Here is a 20,000-nt window from a genome sequence, read left to right as displayed (position 1 = left end):
ACTGGTTATCCAAACCTCCCATTCAATTTGGAGGTCCACTTTGAATGCACGATTCACATGCAAAGTTACATTAAACTTGCATCTTCCTCGCCACATATATTCGCCCTGTCTCACTCTTACCTTTAGTGTTCAAGCGCCCCTAGCGGCAGTTAGAAAAAAAGGCAGAAATTGGCCCCATTGTTGCATAACCCACAGGGTTAAAAGCTTGTGACCAAAGTCGTGGTTTATAGTCCGGAAATTACGGTATACTGCCTGTATTTTTTTTTTCAATTTAACAACAGAACACGCTATGATTATCAAGGAGAAATTTGATGGCACCAAAGATTAAAATTATTTGTATAATTAACTCAGTCACTGCCAGACATGTGCCAAAAATGTGTCAACTCTAGTGCCAGGGTTTTTGTCATTCTGACTCGAATTCTAGGACCTACAGAATATTGACTTTTAAGACTACATAAACATTCAATGCAGCATAAGAAACCTTAGACTCTCTTCTTTCATCAGGAAATGATATGGGTCTGGAGTTATATGAGCTTGAAGTGACGGCGGCTGTCCAAAACACAATGCGATACATACATATTGGTTTATATAGCACTTTAACAACAGATGAAGCTGGAACAAAGTGCTCACATGGAAAAATGGGAAATGCTGTCCCTCATGGAAGGGAAATAACATTGCCAGAGGTCTGGCCAGCGCTTTATCGGCATCCAAGCAAGAAAAAAACAAAACCCGAACAAAGTTGGAAATGGCGCTTGATGTCAAATTTTCAATTCCCAAATAAATTTGTGAATGGCAGTGAATGACTTAAAAACGAAAGCCAACCACTGTTACAGTTCTGCATCAGTGGATGTTGGGACTTAGTTTGTCCACTGAGCAAGCTTTGCACTAATTTGTTATCCTGTCAAAACAATCGAAGTGAATATTCCATTAGTGACAAACATCTGTTTTGCTGGCAAATTACGAATGATTGGAAATTTCGAAACACTGATTGACAAAATACTGACAAAAGCAAGTTTTTGTCGGTCATTGGAATCATCACTAGCAGGATCGGTGGCGAAGTACCTTCTTAGTCCGTCACTGACGGAGTCCCGTTTTGCTGACAACTGACACACCGCCTGTGTTAGTTAGTGACTACACCCGGACAGACGGAGAAGAAGAGGCTCGTCATCAATTGCCTGATAAATCTTAACTTGGTCGTTCAACCGCTATAAACCAGTCAACCAAATCACTAGATATGGTACGATTCTCGCTCCTTGTTCTCCAAGCCTGCTCCTTTTTTGTCTTGGTCTCGGCCAGTAAAGGAAGCTGAAAGCCATGTTGCATAGTCAGACATATCACAATGATCGATGAAAAGGTTTCTTCAGCCGTCATCTGTGCTTCTTTGAAGGTGTCGGACGTTTCGCTTCTTATCCAAGAAACTTCGTCCGCAAACTAAAGTCTTACTGGTAGTTTAGGCCCTATATATATATCCCTACTGTCCAGACATGGCGGTGCCAGACTCTGCAATGATACGTCCCTGCTCTCAGATTGAGGGGAGCGGAGGACTACTCCCTAGAGCTGCACTGATAGTTCCTATTGTCCTGACTAACGACTGGCCTGATTGCCCCACTTCGACTGGTATCACCTCATCAGTATTAGTAATCCTATGTTGCCTAAGCAGGCTATTGTATGAACGATCCAAGTTGAACCTCACCCCACCAAAACCAAACCGGTTTAATGAAGGATGTAGTTGTTTTATGAAAATCGCCTATTTTACTCCCCTTTAAAACCATCTATGTTCTTTTGCTAAGATTTTAACCTCATTGTCGTCAAATGAGTGGTCGCGAGCTTGTAGGTGCATATGTACTGCCGATTGAGGCCGACTAGTATTATCCCTGCGATGTTGATAAAGTCTTATTTTGAGAATTTGTTTAGTCTCCCTGATGGACCACGACTGTACGACTGAGAGCTCACACAGACGTATATCACAATGATATTGTCCCGTTTGTTTGATTTCACAACGCTCCGTGTGTGTATGTGTGTCACTTTCATGTTTATTTTAGCCTTGTGTCTCAGACACAAGGCAAAAATAAATGTGTCTGCTTATGCTGCGAATACATGTGACAATGGAAATGGGTTGTTAACATCAACCGGCACTCGCCAAAGACCGCCTCTGCCGAACAGAAACATCTGTGACCTGTAGCAAATAATGTTTTTTTTAATGAAAATAATGTGTTTTGATTATCCATCTATCCATTTTCAGTACCGCTTATTCCTCATTAGGGTCACGGGGGGGTGCTGGAGCCTATCCCAGCTGTCTTCGGGCACGAGGCGGGGGACACCCTGAATTGGTTGCCAGCCAATCGCAGGGCACACAAAGACAAACAACAGAAACTCTCACACTCACACCTAGGGACAATTTGGAGTGTTCAATCTGCCTGCCATGCATGTTTTTTGAATGTGGGAGGAAACCGGAGGACCCAGAGAAAACCCACGCGGGCCCGGGGGACACTCCGGCCTCCACACAGGGCCGGAGCGGGATGCGAACCGCTGACCTCTGCACTGTGAAGCCGACGTGCTAACCACTATGCACGATTATGTATCTGTTTAAACCAAGAACCCATTTTGTGGTTTTGTGCGTGTGTGTGTGTGTGTGTGTGTGTGTGTGTGTGTGTGTGTGTGTGTGTGTGTGTGTGTGTGTGTGTGTGTGTGTGTGTGTGTGTGTGTGCGCGTGCGTGTGTGTGTGTGTGTGTGTGTGTGTGTGTGTGTGTGTGTGTGTGTGTGTGTGTGTGTGTGTGTGTGCGCGCGCACGGCTTCCGACTGCTTGTAATTCCCACAGAGTTGATGTTCCTTTAGCGCACCTCTCCACTTTTTTGTTTTATTCCAACAAAAATTCTGATTTTCCTGTTGACTGATTTCTTCTGTCTGATTGCTCCAGTGTGACCTTTGCGGAACTTCCTTGTCTTCCCTTTTGGAGAAAACCAATTATATGCTTCCCCTCGCTAATGTGCGTCTGACCAAAGATTTTCCTACCTTTGGGTAATCACACCCACCTGTGTGGGGTGCATGCAAACGTAATAATAGTAATCAACTCCAATGGTTGGGGAAAAGGGATGCGTCGGCGAGTCCTTCCTGGCGATGCGCTTCACTGCATTGGAAACAGCGGCGCGGATGGGCTAAATCTCCGAGGATTGGCCACGGGGACGAGCGCAAAGCGGCGCATCCGGATGGAATTTATTGGTTTATGATTGGTCTAATCCCCGCCACATTAGCCTCCTGATTACTCAAGCAGATATTACTGGGCGCTTCCACTGGAACAGAAATGTGAAACGGGGGGGGGGGGGGGGGGGGGGAGAGGGAAAATGGAGGTGAGGGAAAATTCATGCTTACTCACTCAGATTTGTATAATCTATTAATTTGTTCCCCTCTTATTTATTTATTTATTTATTTATTTATTTATCTATGTACTTATTTAATTATTTATTTATTTGTGTATTTATTTATTTATTTGTTTGTTGTTTTTTTGTTGATTGATTGATTGATTGATTGATTGGTTGGTTGGTTGGTTGATCTATGTATTGATCGATCTATTGATTGATTGATTGATTGATTGATTGATTAATTGATTGATTGATTGATTGATTGATTGATTGATTGATTGATTGATTGATTGATTGATTGATTGATTGATTTGTTCGTTCGTTTGTTTGTTTGTCTTTTTTTCCTTTCGGCTTTTCCCTTCAGAGGACGTCACAGTGAATCAGTGTCCTCCATCTAACCCTGTTTTGTGCATCCTCTTCTCTTGCACCAGCTACCTTCATGTCCTCTTTGCCAACATCCGTAAAACTCCTCTTTGGTTTTCCTTTCGGTCTCCTGCCTGGCAGTTCAAGGCTCAGAATCCTTCTTTCAATATAGTCGCTCACTCCTCTGGACATGTCCAAACCATCTCAGTCTGGCCTCTCTGACTTTGTCTCCAAAGCCTCTAATATGAGTTGTCCCTCTAATGTACTCATTCCTGATCCTATGCAATAAACACCAAATGCACCGATTCAAAAAGACGAAATGATAACACCAAAATCGTCATTTTACTTTCAGGGGTGTTTTGGAACTTGTGTATAAAAAGTGAATAATTCTCAGTTTTCTCTCCAAAGCCTCTAATATGAGTTGTCCCTTTGATGTATTCATTCCTCATCCGATCCAATCTGGTCACTCCCAAAGACAACCTCAACATCTTCAGCTCCCCTACCTCCAGCTCTGCTACCTGTCTTTTTTTCAGTGGCACTGTCTCCAGTCCAAACATCATGGCTGGTCTCATCATCGTTTTATACACCTTTCCTTTCATCCTAGGTGAAACTCTTCTATCATACATCACACCTGACATTTTTCTCCAGCCTAACTGTATGGCACCAAGAAAAAACCCTTTTGAGATTTTGATCACTCCGTAAAATTGTTTCAACCATAATTGATTAGGGTTTCAGCAATTTGTCAAACGATGTAAAGGCATGAGAGAAAAGTGGCGTAACCGGAAACAATGTCTTGTTCTCTCCGCACCACATTAACCTTGTGATTGCTTGAGAAGACATTATTGAATACTCCCACGAGATAGAAAATGGTGAAAATGGAGGCTGGCTTGTTTGCTGGCCCATGTTAGGCAGAGCAAGTAATAGGACTCAAATGGAGAGAGAAGCGAGGAAGAGGTGGCGTGCTGCGCTTTGTTGAGGTGGTGCTGAAACGGTGGGAATGTGACTGATCATCGATTAAATTGCAATTGTGCAATTTTGGTCATGTTCTCGCACAATGAGGAATGAGATTAAGCTCAATTTGGACCTGTTCAAGACTTTTCCTCACCTTTGTGTATACACACACACACACACGCACACTCTCTCTCACACAACACACACACTGTGTCAGGGCACCCTCCAGGGAAATCAGCCGTCTGGAGACAGGTCAGCCGTGGCGCATGTATATATTCATGCGCTTAATCTGGCATCATTCCTCCCTGCTGCCAGGGAGCACACAAATGTATTTCATTTACACAATCTCCATTTGGCCTGGAAAGTAGGCCCGAATGCGCATGGATGTGAGGTATAAAATACAGAAAAAGCAGTATTGCAGAACGATGGCAGCTGTGCTCGTCAGTCCGAATGTTGTAGCCAGCAGATGCTGCGTGTGTATTAAACAGATGAATTATTAAAAGATGTTTGACACATGAAAAGTGGCTCCTCAGGCTATGAAGAAAAATGTTTATTCTTCTGCCACCAGACTTCTCCAAAGAGCCCAGCCAAACACTTCACTTCACTGCACTCACGTTGAAAGTGATGGAGTAACAACTACCCATGCCTGATTGACGATAAGTGATTTGTTCCCTGCCAAAACCCCATCGCTGTTGTTTTGGAGGGGAAATTTGACAAAATAAGCACCAGCTATCACATTCACAGGGTTAACTAATGAATTAATCAATGAATGCTTGTTTATTGTTTCATTCCAAACCCACCTCGCGAGGTGAAAATCCATACTACAGACTAGATTAAAAAAAGCATTTTATGATATAATTTTATACATTGGGAATACAGACCAGCAACCATTTGCACTCACAATCAGGGAAAATGTTGAGCATAGGTGTCAAACTCCGGTTCTCGCGGGCTGCCGTCCTTTGTGTTTCCCAAGTCTCCCTGTTGCCACACACATGATTCAAATCAACATGTTGAATGTCAGGCTTCCACAGAGCTTGATGATGATTTTATCTGCATGATTTGGGAATGTGAGAGGAAACCAAAGTACCCAGAGAAACCCTACACAGGCACAAGGAGGAAATACAACGCCACATAGGAAGGCCGGAGCTGAAATTGAACCCTGCACCTCTGCACTGAGACCAACGTGCTAAGCAGTGAGACACTGTGACTCCCTTACATCAATAATTTTTTGTTGCTGTCATTTTTCGTTCAACTATATCCGTTGTGTGTACGTTTATGGGTGTATGCTAATTTTTAAACACAATTTATTTTGAAGTAGTTTGTGTACTGGGGTCTGGCTGGCTTACCTTTTTTTACACATGTGTACGTATCTCAGCGGGAAGTTGATGTGACAAATAATTGCACCTCTGCGCTCACTCCACATACTCAACATGGAAATGAGCATAATATAGGAAACTGGGAGGTTTTTTTTTAGGGAATGGGAGGCACGAGTGCACCGTCACATAGATTGCGTTCTGGGTGATCGCCGTAGCGAAAAATGGTCCTGCTTAAAACAATACTCACAGGCATATACTGTATTCTCCCTGCTCTGATGGAACGACAGATATGAAAATGGCAAAATATGGTAGTGTTCAGCAGGGGCTATTCATTACGCTGCATCTCTGCCAGTATACCTCAGTGCGGTCCAGCATGATGTGGCACAGGGACATGAGCACATAGACCCCTGGTGGTGCTCGAGCACCAGCCCCTGATGGGAATAGTGCCATCTCTGTTACCAAAATAATGTTTTCCAAATCAGATGGGTATTTTTTATGCAAATTGTTTGAAACGGCTTGTAGTACATGCAAGCCATTTCAAGAGGCGCAATGACTGTGTTTATTGTTTTAACAAAAAAATGCACAAAGACAATTTTTCACTTCAATTACTGTTCGTCTGTGTAAGCTCTCAGTCGTACAGGAGTGGTCCATCGATGAGAAGGTTTCTTCAGCCGTCATCTGTACAAAAGTGAAGGTTTCGGACGTTTCGCCTCCTATCCAAGAGGCTTCGTCAGCGAACTAAAGTATGACTGGTCGTATCGGCCCCATTTATATATCCCTAATGTCCAGACATGGTGGCGCCGGACACAGCTATGATAGGTCCCTACTCTCAGGTTGGGGGGGCGGGGGACCCCTCCCTGTGGCCCCACTGATTGTTCCTACATTCCTGACTAACGACTGGCCTATTACCCCCACTCCCCCCGGTATCACCTCATCAGCATAACGACCCTCATCAGCATTGCGAAAGTTGCCTAACCTGTTTTGCCTAAGCAGGCTATTGTATGAACGATCCAAATTGAACCTCACCCCACCAGACCGGTTTAATGAAGGATTTTGTTGTTTTATAAGAATCGCTTCTTTTACGCCCCTTTCAAACCATCTATGTTCTTTCGCTAAGATTTTAACCTCATTGTCGTCAAATGAGTGGTTGCTAGCTTTTAGGTGCAAATGTACTGCCGATTGAGGCCCACTAGTATTATCCCTGCGATGTTGATAAAGTCTTTTTTTGAGAATTTGTTGAGTCTCCCCAATGTACTGCTCTTTACAATTTTCATTCTTACAATGTATGGAATAAACTACATTACTTTGTTTTTCATTTGGTAGCCTATCTTTTGGATGCACTAATTTTTGCCTTAACGTGTTTATCGGTTTGAAATAAGTAGGAATTTTATGTTGCCAAAGGACTCTTTGTAATTTTTCAGAAACTCCTGCAATGTACGGTACTGCTACTCCTCTCCTTTTTGAATCTTGAGAATTATTGGTTTCGTTCGCTATTCTTTCTTTCTGACATTTGTTGAATGACCACTGAGGGTACCCACAGTTAGTGAGTGCTCTCCTGATATGTTTTGACTCCTTTTCTCTACCTTCAGTGCTAGTTGGTATTAGTTTAGCCCTATGCTGGAGGGTTCTGATAACTCCTAGTTTATGTTGTAAAGGGTGGTTAGAGTCAAAAAGTAAGTATTGGTCAGTGTGAGTAGCCTTCCTAAAGATTTCTGTTTTTAGCGCTCTGTCCTCTTTTATAATTACTTTACAATCCAAGAAGGCTAGTTGGTTCTCTTGAATGTCCTCACGAGTAAATTTAATGTTGAAGTCTACAGAGTTGAGGTGATCTGTGAAGGATTGAATTTCTTGTCACATTGAAGGGAAAATAACAATAAAATCGTTTTTTTTAACACTCGATGAATCTGATGAAGTATACATTCTTGTTTATCCGTAACAGTGGAACATAAAGGAGGGACAAAGAAATGTTCACCTGTGCCATAGTAGTAAGGTAGTAAGCACAGAGCACACAATACCTGTGTATCCACCTGTTCATTGCAATTCATACCTTAGAATGAGTTATGGATTCCTGTATGTTTATTAACTTTACTTTTAAAAAGGTTCAAAGCCCCCAACTTGTGAGAAAATTAAGGTAAAAGCAATCATATTTTAGTTCTTTTAGGGCTTTGTTTACAGGGTGTGAATGTTTTCTTTTCTAAAATGGGAATATTGGCTCAGTTAACATTCTTAAACAAGCCTGTGTTCAACCAACTGAGCTTCTTCCGGCCTTCATGTCGTAACACTCTTTCTGGGCAAGAACCCGATTGATGTTGAACTACTTTGCCAAAACACAGAGCAGCCAAGATAAAAGTTGTGTCACCAGTTAAGAAGTTTAGACACGAGAACAACTGCATCACATCCATAACATCAGCAGACACCCGCTTAGAGATTATTAAGGCCACAGTTCATATATTTTTGAGAACAAAAAGGCTTTTGTCAGACATCATTAAAGTTTACATGGAGTAAGCAAAAATGACGACAGTCATAATGGTATAGGTGGGGGTGTCGCCACATCGATGAAAGCCTTTTTCCATGTAAACTTTAATGACTTATGCTATCCTTATTTGGTGCTTTCAACACAGCATCTGTTTGTCCTTCTTTTTGAGCCATATCGACTTTGCTCCAATTAAGGAAATTCCTGCCGTTGTTTTCGACCTTTGAATTTGTCCTACTGTCGTGGCACTGCTTGTTCCTTGTGGCGGTGGCGGCATCCAAGAGCAGTATGCGCGGGTGATTAGGAGACTGTATGGACACCACCCGCATGTTCTTAAACGCACCAATGTTAGTTTAGCATCCTTCTTGCCCGTGCTTCAGAGTGTGATCAAGGACTCCTCAGTGACCTTTAGGAAGAAGGCCTGTCGCTTCATGATTAGAGGGTCAGTGATTGAAATCGCCGCTCAACCCACAGCTTGTCCCCTGTCGCTAACTTGATGACATCAGAAGATAGCGGGGGGTCGCCAAGGCCTTTTCCCGACCTCACCTTTTGCGGTGCAGATAATGAGGCGTCATCCCCTCCTCTACTTCCACCTTCCTGCTCGATTGCAACTGGATTTTCCTCCTCAATCCCCCAGCAGACCAGAGACATCCTACTGTTTCTGCTCCTGCAGTCCTCTAATGACTGGCACGCAAGAAGAACATGGACACAACTCTGCCGTCTGCGAGTTGTCTCAGTCTTGTAGGTCAGATGTGCTCCGAAGTAGGCCGCCTCTACTGTTTGTGATCTCAGCCACCGGCGCCGTGTTCATTCATTTGTCTGCCAAATCTTTCCCACAGGAGTGCTTTGTGTCAGCCTATTGCATGCTTGCGTGATAGGTACGTGGGTCGACTCATCGCAACACCACCAAGCATTGGAGTGGAGTCATTTGTCAGCAGGCTATAAAAGAAGATGCCTTCTTTCTCTGTCACTCCATAATATTCACCCCAATTGATTTAGCGCTAAGGCACATCACATTAAACGTAAACTGGGCAATCCAAATGCAGAAGAGAAGTCCGACAGTCCAGGCACCACTCCGTCGAATCGAATATTTCATCATTTTTCCAATGTGAAATGTAACTTGGTCGATCGAAGAAATGCCACTATATCGCATCAGGATCCAGTGTGAAATTAAACGGAATACAGTATGTCCTGCTCAATGTAGAAGTTGTCCTCCCTGAAATCTTTCTCAGAAATACTGGAATAGCATTGAAGCATATCCAGATGTGTCTTTTCTTTTTAATGAGCACATATGATCATGTGTGATTGATGTCTCAGAAGACTTTGTTTCAATGTCAGTGGTGTCAGAGAATCTTAATGTGTGTAGTGCTCTGTGTTTTACATTTTGTCTTTGTGTGGTGTCTGATGGATCTTTCTCTCTGGTTCATGGCTCTTCACGGTGTTAGAAGATGGTAGTAAAATCAGCAGGAATCAAAGCAATGAACAAAAAGATTATTTTAATCTTGGACAGCAGAGACACTGTGAGGTCGAAGTAGGAAGGCCATTGAGTGAGAAGCTTCTGTTCTCCCCTTGCCCGAGATGTATATTTATACAGAGGGTGGGAATGACATCCTTTAGAAGGGTGAAATATGATATCAGACTGAAATAAGAATGGTTGAGTAATGGTACACACTACAGATATGCAAGGTCAAGGTTATAAGGTAAATCACACACACACACACACACACACACACACACACACACACACACACACACATATATATATATATATATATATATATATATATATATATATATATATATATATATACAGTAAAGTCTCGTTATATCGATACTCAAGGGAGTCCGAAAAAATATCGATATAACCGGGACTATCGATATATCCGATCCTGCGCCGAACTGCATTAAACAAAAGCCGCCAAAAGAGGGCAGCCAAGCGCCATATAAGAAACGGAGCTGGCCATTAGCTCCCTTTTTTTTTGGGTGTTGGTCCCCCAATGTTGCCTCAAAATGGCACATATAATTCTTTAATGATTGTAAACATGTATGCTTTAATCATCAGAACTACAGTGTATTTGAAACATATTCATAACTGGATGTGTAACAAGAAAGCATATTATCCGAATCTGAAGCCATTGTTTGGATTCACAAGCAATGCAAGACGTCTTGGCGTGAAGTCATTTTTATTTGCATTTGAATAAAAAGTGACATCGGCTGTCCTTTAATACACAGTATGGAATGTTAATAATTTTCAAAATCATCGCGCTTCAGCAGACAAAACAAGAAACATTGTTGCAAAAAACGATTGCATTCATATACAGTACAGTGGGCATGTACATAACACAACAGGGAAACTGCAACGCTTACATCTTACTGTATTATGTATACAATTTAAAAAAGTCATCAATCTTCTTCTGCTTCCCATTTTTACCTTTTAACACAAACACTTCAATCTCGTCTGCTACACACGAGCTAGCGTCTAAAAATGAAAATGGCTCTGCTACACGAGTGCTGTGCACGTAACCAAGTCACCTGACCAAGTCGACCAATGGCGCGACTGATAGCGTGACACGTAACCAAGACACGTGACCAAGTTGACCAATGGCGCGACCGATGGCGTGTCACGTGACAAAGTCACACGGCCAAGTCGACCAATAGCGCGACCGATGGCGGTTCATGTGACCAAGTCGACCAATGGCGCGACCGATGGCGGCTCACGTAACAAGACACGTGACCAAGTTGACCAATGGCGCGACGGATATATCGATGTAAACAACCAAAATGGCCGGCGGGGGATGAAAAGGAGCACCGTAATAACCGGATTATCGTAACAACCGGGTATCGTACTAAACGGTACTAATTATACATAAAAAGACTAGAAATGTGCAAGGGAAACGAAAATAATATCGTAATAAGCGGTACTACCGATATAACCGATATAACGAGACTTTACTGTATATATATATATATATATATATATATATATATATATAGTAAAGTCTCGTTATATCGATATCGGATATATCGATAGTCCCGGTTATATCGATACTATTTCTATGCACGCACGGAGAAAATTACATGCAAACAGGGTCGGATATATCGATAGTCCCGGTTATATCGATATTTTTTCGGACTCCCTTGAATATCGATATAACGAGACTTTACTGTATATATACAAATACAAATGAGTAGAAAATATCAGGGGCTGTCACAAATTAGCCTGAAATGTAAATAGTATTGGTGTGTCCCAGGGTGAAGATAAAGATCTTGTCATGGGCTTCCAAAAAATTTGATGGCCAAAATACAAATCCTCCAGACTGAGAGAGGGGTTAAATTCAGCACCCAAAAATAAACCATGCCACAAATTGTCTTGACTCACACAGATGCTTCAACTCAAACAGCAGGTAAACAACTACTCCTGTCTCATCCGGCTTCGATGGAACGATTAGATTTTGAACTTGTCGGCGGTGTTGAAAGGTGCTGACGTTCTGATTTGCGCCCGACATTGGACAATCAAATCTTCTTGTTTTCCTAAGGGGGAAGTCTTGACAAGACAGTGGTTGTCTTTTTGTTGTTACTCGTGTTGAAACTTGAAAAACTAAATCAAAAGCAGCAGCGCCTTGTCTTTCGATGTGATATTGGTAGTATGAACCACCACAATGTCACCTTGTAAAGACGCACATGTGTGTGTTTCAACAAGAAAAATAGACAAAAGGCTAATAGAGCAACCTCGAAATGATAATTTACAGAAGTTGATGGTCAAACATGAATGAGCACTGGAGAACAAATTCCTCATGTAGACCAACCTCACCAATACAGTGGGCCGCATTGGGCAAAATTGTTTGTTGAGGCAGGAGGCATTCCAACCATGCCACCATGGGAAACTACAGGGGCGACGGCCCTCGAGCACAGAACCGCTCATCACGTAAGTCTCATCCTGGCCAAGTGGTAGGCCAGCACGGACAACCAGGCTATGGAGGTCCGTTAACTGGCTCTCCTGATAATAACACAAGAACTCTGTGGATCTGCTAACTACCTTAGGTGGCATTTTGACCACACATTCAGAGGCCTGACAAATTCTAATTGTAAAAAACTAACTTGCAAACAGTTTGGTGGATGGAACACACACTTATGCAGTGAGTGAAGAAACTTGCGGAGTGATATGTATTTTATTACAGAGCTGGCCCGTTTGTTCTCACTTCCACCTGTTGTGAGATTTGTTAAAAGCATCCCTGGCGCTTGATTCATCATTATAATCCACTGTGTTTTCCAGCTCGTGCATATAACTCATGATGTTTTTCTCATCCAAATGTATCAATTCACTGATTTTTAAAAACGCTTATCCTGAACAGGGTCACGGAGAGCTGCGGGGACGTAGCTTACTTCGGGCAGAGGTCAGACTACATTTTTAACCAGTCGCCAGTCCAGGGCACATTCATTCATTCATTGTAGGTAAATGACCACCGAGTGGGAACCGATCCCAAAATGCGCACACACAAGTCCAGCAAGTGCACCACTACAACATCAGTGAACTTTTCAACAAAATGAGATGCAAATTTGCTTAGACAGAATGTTTGAGGATAAGCGTTATCACAGCTCTCCATAGCTTGCCTGTGGCTTGCTGATGCGACGATCCTGCAAATATGGCTGCATAAACAAATGCATGCAGCAATTGCATGGTATCCAGAGCTTTATACCCCAGTGGCTTCCTGTGGGCTTCAACAGCCCAGAAGTCAAGACCTACAATTGTCCCTTGAACATACCGTACATTTAGTGACTACATTTTTTTATAATGGAGAGAGTTTCAGCCTGGTATTTGGTAATTCACATTATTTCCCGTTTAAAATTATTAATTACATTAAGTCAACTCATAAAATTGAGCTTGTCAGATTGTGCTTTATTTACAGTTCATTTATGTCAAGTAAATTGTCTTTTTCTGCAGTGTAAACTGACGTTGCAATCATGGGGATGTTGCGTTCATCACATTTACTCCAATGCCGACCTTCCAATGCTGAAAAAGCTTGTCACGTGCAAATAATTTGCAAGTCAGTTTTGCCTCCACTCTCATTTTTCCCAGCTCCTTGACCTCAGCCAAACCCTATGAGCAGGATTTCTCTCGGATGAAGTGTGATGATGTATATGCTGGCTCACCACAAAACAGCAACATGTACAATTACATGCAACACTCGTACCTTAAATGAATGCCAGTTCGCCACAGTCCCCCCTTAAAACAGACACCAGCCATTTGTCTCCTCGGCCCTGCCAATAACAAGCCATCTGCCATACGTGAACATGAAATATTAAAATAATATACAGTATGAAAGCTCCCCATTCACTTGCTAATGTCCGACATTCGCCGACGCACAGGCCAAAGCTGTCATATCTCCCAGGAAGAGGTCATTAGCGTTCTTCCTCTGTGCCTGCTGCCACTGGCCACACCTCATATAGCAGGGGGGCTGCAACAATGGTTCGCCAAATGTCCGGCTAATCCGTGCCGTCCTTTGTATTCATTGAGGGCCGCAGGACTCCCAAGGTGAGGGCCCCGCTGGTGGTGCATGTGTGCATTGCAGGGCGGGGGTCAACATCAAACCCATGTCAGTGATTAGCGCTCCCACCGTGTATTCTAAAAAAATGTGTATTTGTGTGTGTGTGTGTGTGTGTGTGTGTGTGTGTGTGTGTGTGTGTGTGTGTGTGTGTGTGTGTGTGTGTGTGTGTGTGTGTGTGTGTGTGTGTGTGCCTGAATGTGTGTGCCACATTCAGGCACGCTTGAGTGATTCCGGGTAAATAAACAGCAGATTGAGGGAGTGGTGTAAGAGGGTAGTTGGTCTGGGCAAATTTAGTGTGCTACCAGGCAATGATAAATGTGACATTCTATATATGCAGGATACGATTTGATTAAAATGTATTTATTTTATTCAAGTCAGGAAAAATCTTGGTTTTTTTTTCAATGTCGCAATCACATCATATTCATATTGCCATATTGTCAGAATTGGATGTTATTCTCACAGTGCACAGTGCTCACAGTTATTTTACCAGAATGAATAATGGAAAGAATAAAGTGGTAATATTACATTAAAACATATTTTTGCACTTATCGGTTTTATTTGAAGTCATAAAAATAATAGCAAATGACAATATGGTATTTTCTGGCATTAAATCACGCAATACAAAAAAAAGTGATGCATTTTGGAAGAAGTAAAATGTTTGATGATGAGACTGAAATCACTGTTATGAGAAAAGACATGATTTTAAAAGAATAAAATCTTAAAAAAAGACCACATCCATTTCGATAATATTGTCAGAATATTTAAAAAGTGACAATTATATGCTAAGGCCATATTGTTAAATTAAAAAAATAGCATTTTAATATCACAGGGAAATAAATGATTTAATAAATCTCATCTCATCTCATCTCATTTTCCGTACCGCTTATTCCTCATTAGGGTCGCGGGGGTTGCTGGAGCCTATCTCAGCTGTCTTCGGGCACGAGGCGGGGGACACCCTGAATTGGTTGCCAGCCAATCGCAGGGCACACAAAGACATACAACAGTCACTCTCACACTCACACCTAGGGACAATTTGGAGTGGTCAATCTGCCTGCCATGCATGTTTTTGGAGTGTGGGAGGAAACCGGAGGACCCGGAGAAAACCCATGCGGGTCCGGGGAGAACATGCAAACTCCACACAGGGAGGCCGGACCGGGATGCGAACCGGCGACCTCTGCACTGTGAAGCCGGTGTGCTAACCACTCGACTACCGGGCCGCCCTGATTTAATAAATGATACATTATTTTTCAACAATTTTATTGAAAAGAGGTTTTTGGGTGAATGAACAAATTAATAAAAAAGATAATGGGATTTAAGAATGTAGTCAGAATGTTGCAAGAAAAAGTACAAAATTAACTAATAAGAAACATAGAAAATACTGATAATACAACAATGAGTTGGTAATATTGAAAGATTGCAATGGCACTTTTGCGAGGCCAGTACGGGAGCGAGAGAGAGAGGGAGAGAGAGAGAGAGAGAGAGAGAGAGACTCCCACAGTATCATCCAATAAATTTTAGAATTAATTACATAATTAGTAAACACAGTCAACTTCCAATCCTAACTTGCCCTTCTCTTTCTTATACGACCGTCAATTATAAATAACCTTGTCAGTGTGGCCATTTAGAGTAAATGGAGAGACATGAATCCAGCGGAGAGCTCTGTCTGAAGCGTGGCAAAGCAAACTTCAAAATTAATGTGAAATAGATTGTAATACTCTCCTGCGGGGGCAGTACGTTTTATGTTTTCATTTTAATTTAATATTTGCCATTTAAGCTTGACAAACCAAATATGTTTTTTTACAAGACAACATTTTTTTATCAAGAATAAAACTTTGACATGAGATTTTTTTTCTCAGAAGAAAAAAATTGAAGCATTACAAGCCATATTTTGCAATTTATGAGACGGCAAATGTACAAGAACAAAAATCTGAGTTCATACCTTTGATTCAATGATTTGGAAAATTGTTGCTCAGGGGGAAATTTTGGGTAGACTAGAAGTTTCAATAATACAAGACAAAAACAATTGCAAAATGTGAAAAAAATACTCGCAAAGTAGCGTTTTAATTTCACAATAACCACAACAGGACTGTATCTGAAAAATAAACATTTTTACACACTGGAAATTAAAATTTGACAAGAATAATAAAACGCTCCAAAGAAAAAAAATTATATTGAAGTGGATAAAGAAAGGTTCCAAATGAAGGAAAAATTGTGCTTTTACAAAATACAACAGTACGCCGAAGTTAAAACATGAAAAATAAGATGAATTATGGTGGGTAAGCTTTACTCCACGAGTACTCCACCATTTCATACAAAATCTGCAAAAGTGTCTTGAAAAGTGTCTTGATTTCTGCTTCAATTGGGCCCCATGTGATTGTTTCTGTCAGTTGTCCTGATTGCATTAAATTGCCCGTCAATTACCCTCATCATTGACTTTCTCAAGTTGGTTAACTGTAAAATACTAAACCGAGACATTAATTTCTTCCAACATTCACAACAAAGGTAGCATTCACGGCAACAGAAAGAAGCCAGAGAACATCCAGAATGGACAAAATAGGTGGGATCTAAAATAATTAATCTTGGAAGTTTTTCCCTATTTTTCATATTTTGTTGGAAATTCAAGGCAGTTTCAGGTCTAATTAAGTAAATGAATGCAGATCCCAGACCTTCTGGCTGAGGCAGAGGCCTTGGAGGGATTCAATACTGGAAATCCACCTCAGATTTAAATAATTAATATGACACCTTCAGCTCCACGGAGGACAGGAGGCGTAGGGGAGCCAGGGCTGCTCTGTCTTTGAGTTTAGAACAATGTCACTGCCAAGTGTAATGCTGTTTGTCTCCATAAAAACAAGCTGCCACTCCATTGTGCTCCCTCTTCGGACCTCTCCCGTCTTTTGTCATGCTAACTGATGGAGGCTTTGCGAAAGAAGGCCCTCGGCCTGCGCTGCATTTCCAGGCTGGAGAAAGCTTGGCCTGAGCTCTTGGGGAATCGGAGACGGGGTCATTTTATGCTTTTTAATCCTCTTAATCCCCATTAGAAGGGGCTTGGGGGAGACAAATCTGCTCCCAGAGGTCCTTAGGATTCAAACGCTGTGCTTGAGCAACTGTATTATTTGATAACAACAATGGCAAGGGAGGACGAGAGAAATGTGAGGTGACATACTGAACAAGTGACAACAGGAAAGATAAGAATCGACAATATTTGTCAAGAACGGAAATACCTTGCCCATCGAGATGGATAAACCAAATCACATGACACACGCGAAAGTCTAACTCTCATGCTAATAACCCCTTTGTTGGCGCCCGTGTGTTAAGATACCCACGCTGCCTCCCGGGTCCACCTACCCCTCCGGTGTGGACGTCGGGCTCTGTGGGCTAGAGGAGCTCGGCATAATCCAGAAGGGACCTTTTCAAATTAATAAACTCCTGTTAACCTCATCTCAGACAAGCTCTCTTCGTTATCGCTCAATTAAAGCTGCATACATGAAGAGGGCTGAGCCTCATGATAACCCTTCCTGTCTGAGCGCCATGACCAAAGAGTCCAAGAGCCGTGCTGGGACCTAAAAACACAGACGGGTTGGGACAAACGAGGCCAGACGTAGAGACCAAGTGATTTAAAACTGAAAGGAAAGCAAAGTGATAATGATTAAGTATGTGGCCTTAATTTGGACAATCGGCATTATGCGTCCATCTGTCCATCCATTTTTGAGACTGCTCATTCTCATCCGGGTGAATGTCGGATTCTTTTAGGCGAAAGGCAAACTGCAACCTGCATCCTAGGATTGAAAGCACTCACACTGTAATCAAGAAGTATATATACTTGTATCAAAAAGAATTCTGATAAAAGTTAACCAACTGGGTAAAAACACCAGAGGTAAAAGTCTTAAATGTCATTATAACCTTCAATCTCAAATTTCTCAAATGTCTAAAGTCACCTCAGTGTAGTGTTGTCTCTAAAAATGAATTGGGTGTTTACATCAGTAAAAATTAAACGGTTAAACAAGTTAGCTTTGAAAATGACTTTCAACACAAACATGCATGTATTTTTTCAAATACAGTAAAGTCTCGTTATATCGATATTCTCGGGAGTCTGAAAAAATATCGATATAACCGGACTATCGATATATCAGATCCTGCGGCATGTAAATTTTCTCCTTGCGTTCATAGAAATAGTATCGTAATAAGCAGTACTATCGATATAACCGATATCGATATAACAAGACTTTGCTGTAATTTTTTAAATTTCTTAAACTGGACAGTGACTTTAAACTTGACCGACAACCTGGTGCTGTTGTTAAATCCGGCTTCTTTCATTTTAGGCAGCTGCACCAAATAAAACCTCTCCTTTCTCCTCAGCACCTTGAAGCAGTAATTCATACCTTTGTCACATCACGGTTTCATGACAGTAATGCACTACTTTGAAGTCAGCCAATCCACCATGAAGCGTCTCCAGCTGGTCCAGAATGCTGCTGCTCGCCTCTTGACTGGTACTCGTAGGAGGGAGCACATAACGTCTACTTTGACACCCCTTCACCGGCTCCCTATACATTTTAGAGTTCTTTTGCGAGATCGTATTATTTGTCTTCAAATCTTCAAATGGCCTCACTCCTCCTTAACTCTTTGATTCTCATCCACCTCTACACACCTTCCCAACGCCTCGCATCTGCTGACCAGACATTATTAGATGTGCCAAAAAAACTAAACTGAGGCTCTGAGGAGATCAACCCTTTTCCATTGCTGGTACCACACTCTGGAATGACCTGCCACTGAACATTCAGCAAGCCCCTTCACTGCCCATCATTAAAACCCGCCTCAAAACTCACTTCAAATCAAACCAAATTGTACTCTTTGGCATTCGACTCAGCATGATTCTGACTTGATCTTGGTTGTCCTCCCTGGTGGTTTTACTATCTCTGTGACTGCTTTATTTCTTGTATATGATAGCTGTCTATTTTATGCGCTTTGTTACAGCCTCATCTGTTGTTGAAGTGCTATATAAATCAATACGTATAAATCAATACGTATTGTATTGTATCGTATCGTATTTGGGTGTCATGGTATATGATAAATTTTGTCTTTATATTTCTCTATACAGTATGAGCATTCTTCACATTGTATTATTATATGTGGAGGAGCATTCTGTGCTATTTGGCAAAGCAAATACACAGGTGACATGACTTGAGATGATCATAAAAGAAATAAAATGTGAATGCCTACTGAAGGGATTCAAACTTGAAGGAAACTAAGAACAGAATTGGTTGTTTTTTTTCAGCCAGTCGTGACACTTTGGTGAGAAAGTTGCACAGAAAGTTAAAGCTGATCCACAATTAACCAAATTTAACGCTCTTTATATTTCAATCAATATTTTGTTATTCCATAAGTGTTTCCACATGTACTCCGCCGCTTCAGCCCTCTTTCCAGAGAGGAGTTTTGTGTTGAAGCAAACGTTGTGGGAGTAGGCTAGCTGTCTGTGGTACGCATATAGCCTGCAGCCAAAGAGCAAAACAGCAAGCACAAGTCTGGCCTGTCTGCGGGATGCCAAGACTGCTTAGCGCACCAGAGGTACACTGCTGACAGGTCACAAAGGAATGCTTGAGAATTCCACGTATTACGTAGCCACGGAATTAGAAGGCCAAAGCTCTCTAACCAATCAACCATGGTGACGTGTTTAATGGTTATCTCATTACACTTGAAAAGTAAACATCCCAGAGTTGTTAATTGTTTGTATGTCTGCTTCTTTATGCACCTGCTAAAGACCCATGACCCAGCCTGACTTTTGCTTTAGGCCAACAAATGACAGATAGTATTTTCTACATGCGTTTTGCAAGCCATAATTACACTTCTGACAATCACATACAAGCATCCTTTTGCGGCTTGCTATCATATAGCAATATATAACCCAAAAAGTCAGAACTGGCAATATTGCTCACTCTGAAATTATCGTGTGACACATCAAGGCAAGTGTGCATGACTGTAGGGTTCATCCAAATGT

This window comes from Hippocampus bargibanti, linkage group LG08 (genome assembly GCF_051943395.1).
Source record: "Hippocampus bargibanti isolate YZ-2025 linkage group LG08, ASM5194339v1, whole genome shotgun sequence".
NCBI classification, from domain to species: domain Eukaryota; kingdom Metazoa; phylum Chordata; class Actinopteri; order Syngnathiformes; family Syngnathidae; genus Hippocampus; species Hippocampus bargibanti.
Note: the sequence above shows the minus strand (reverse complement) of the source record.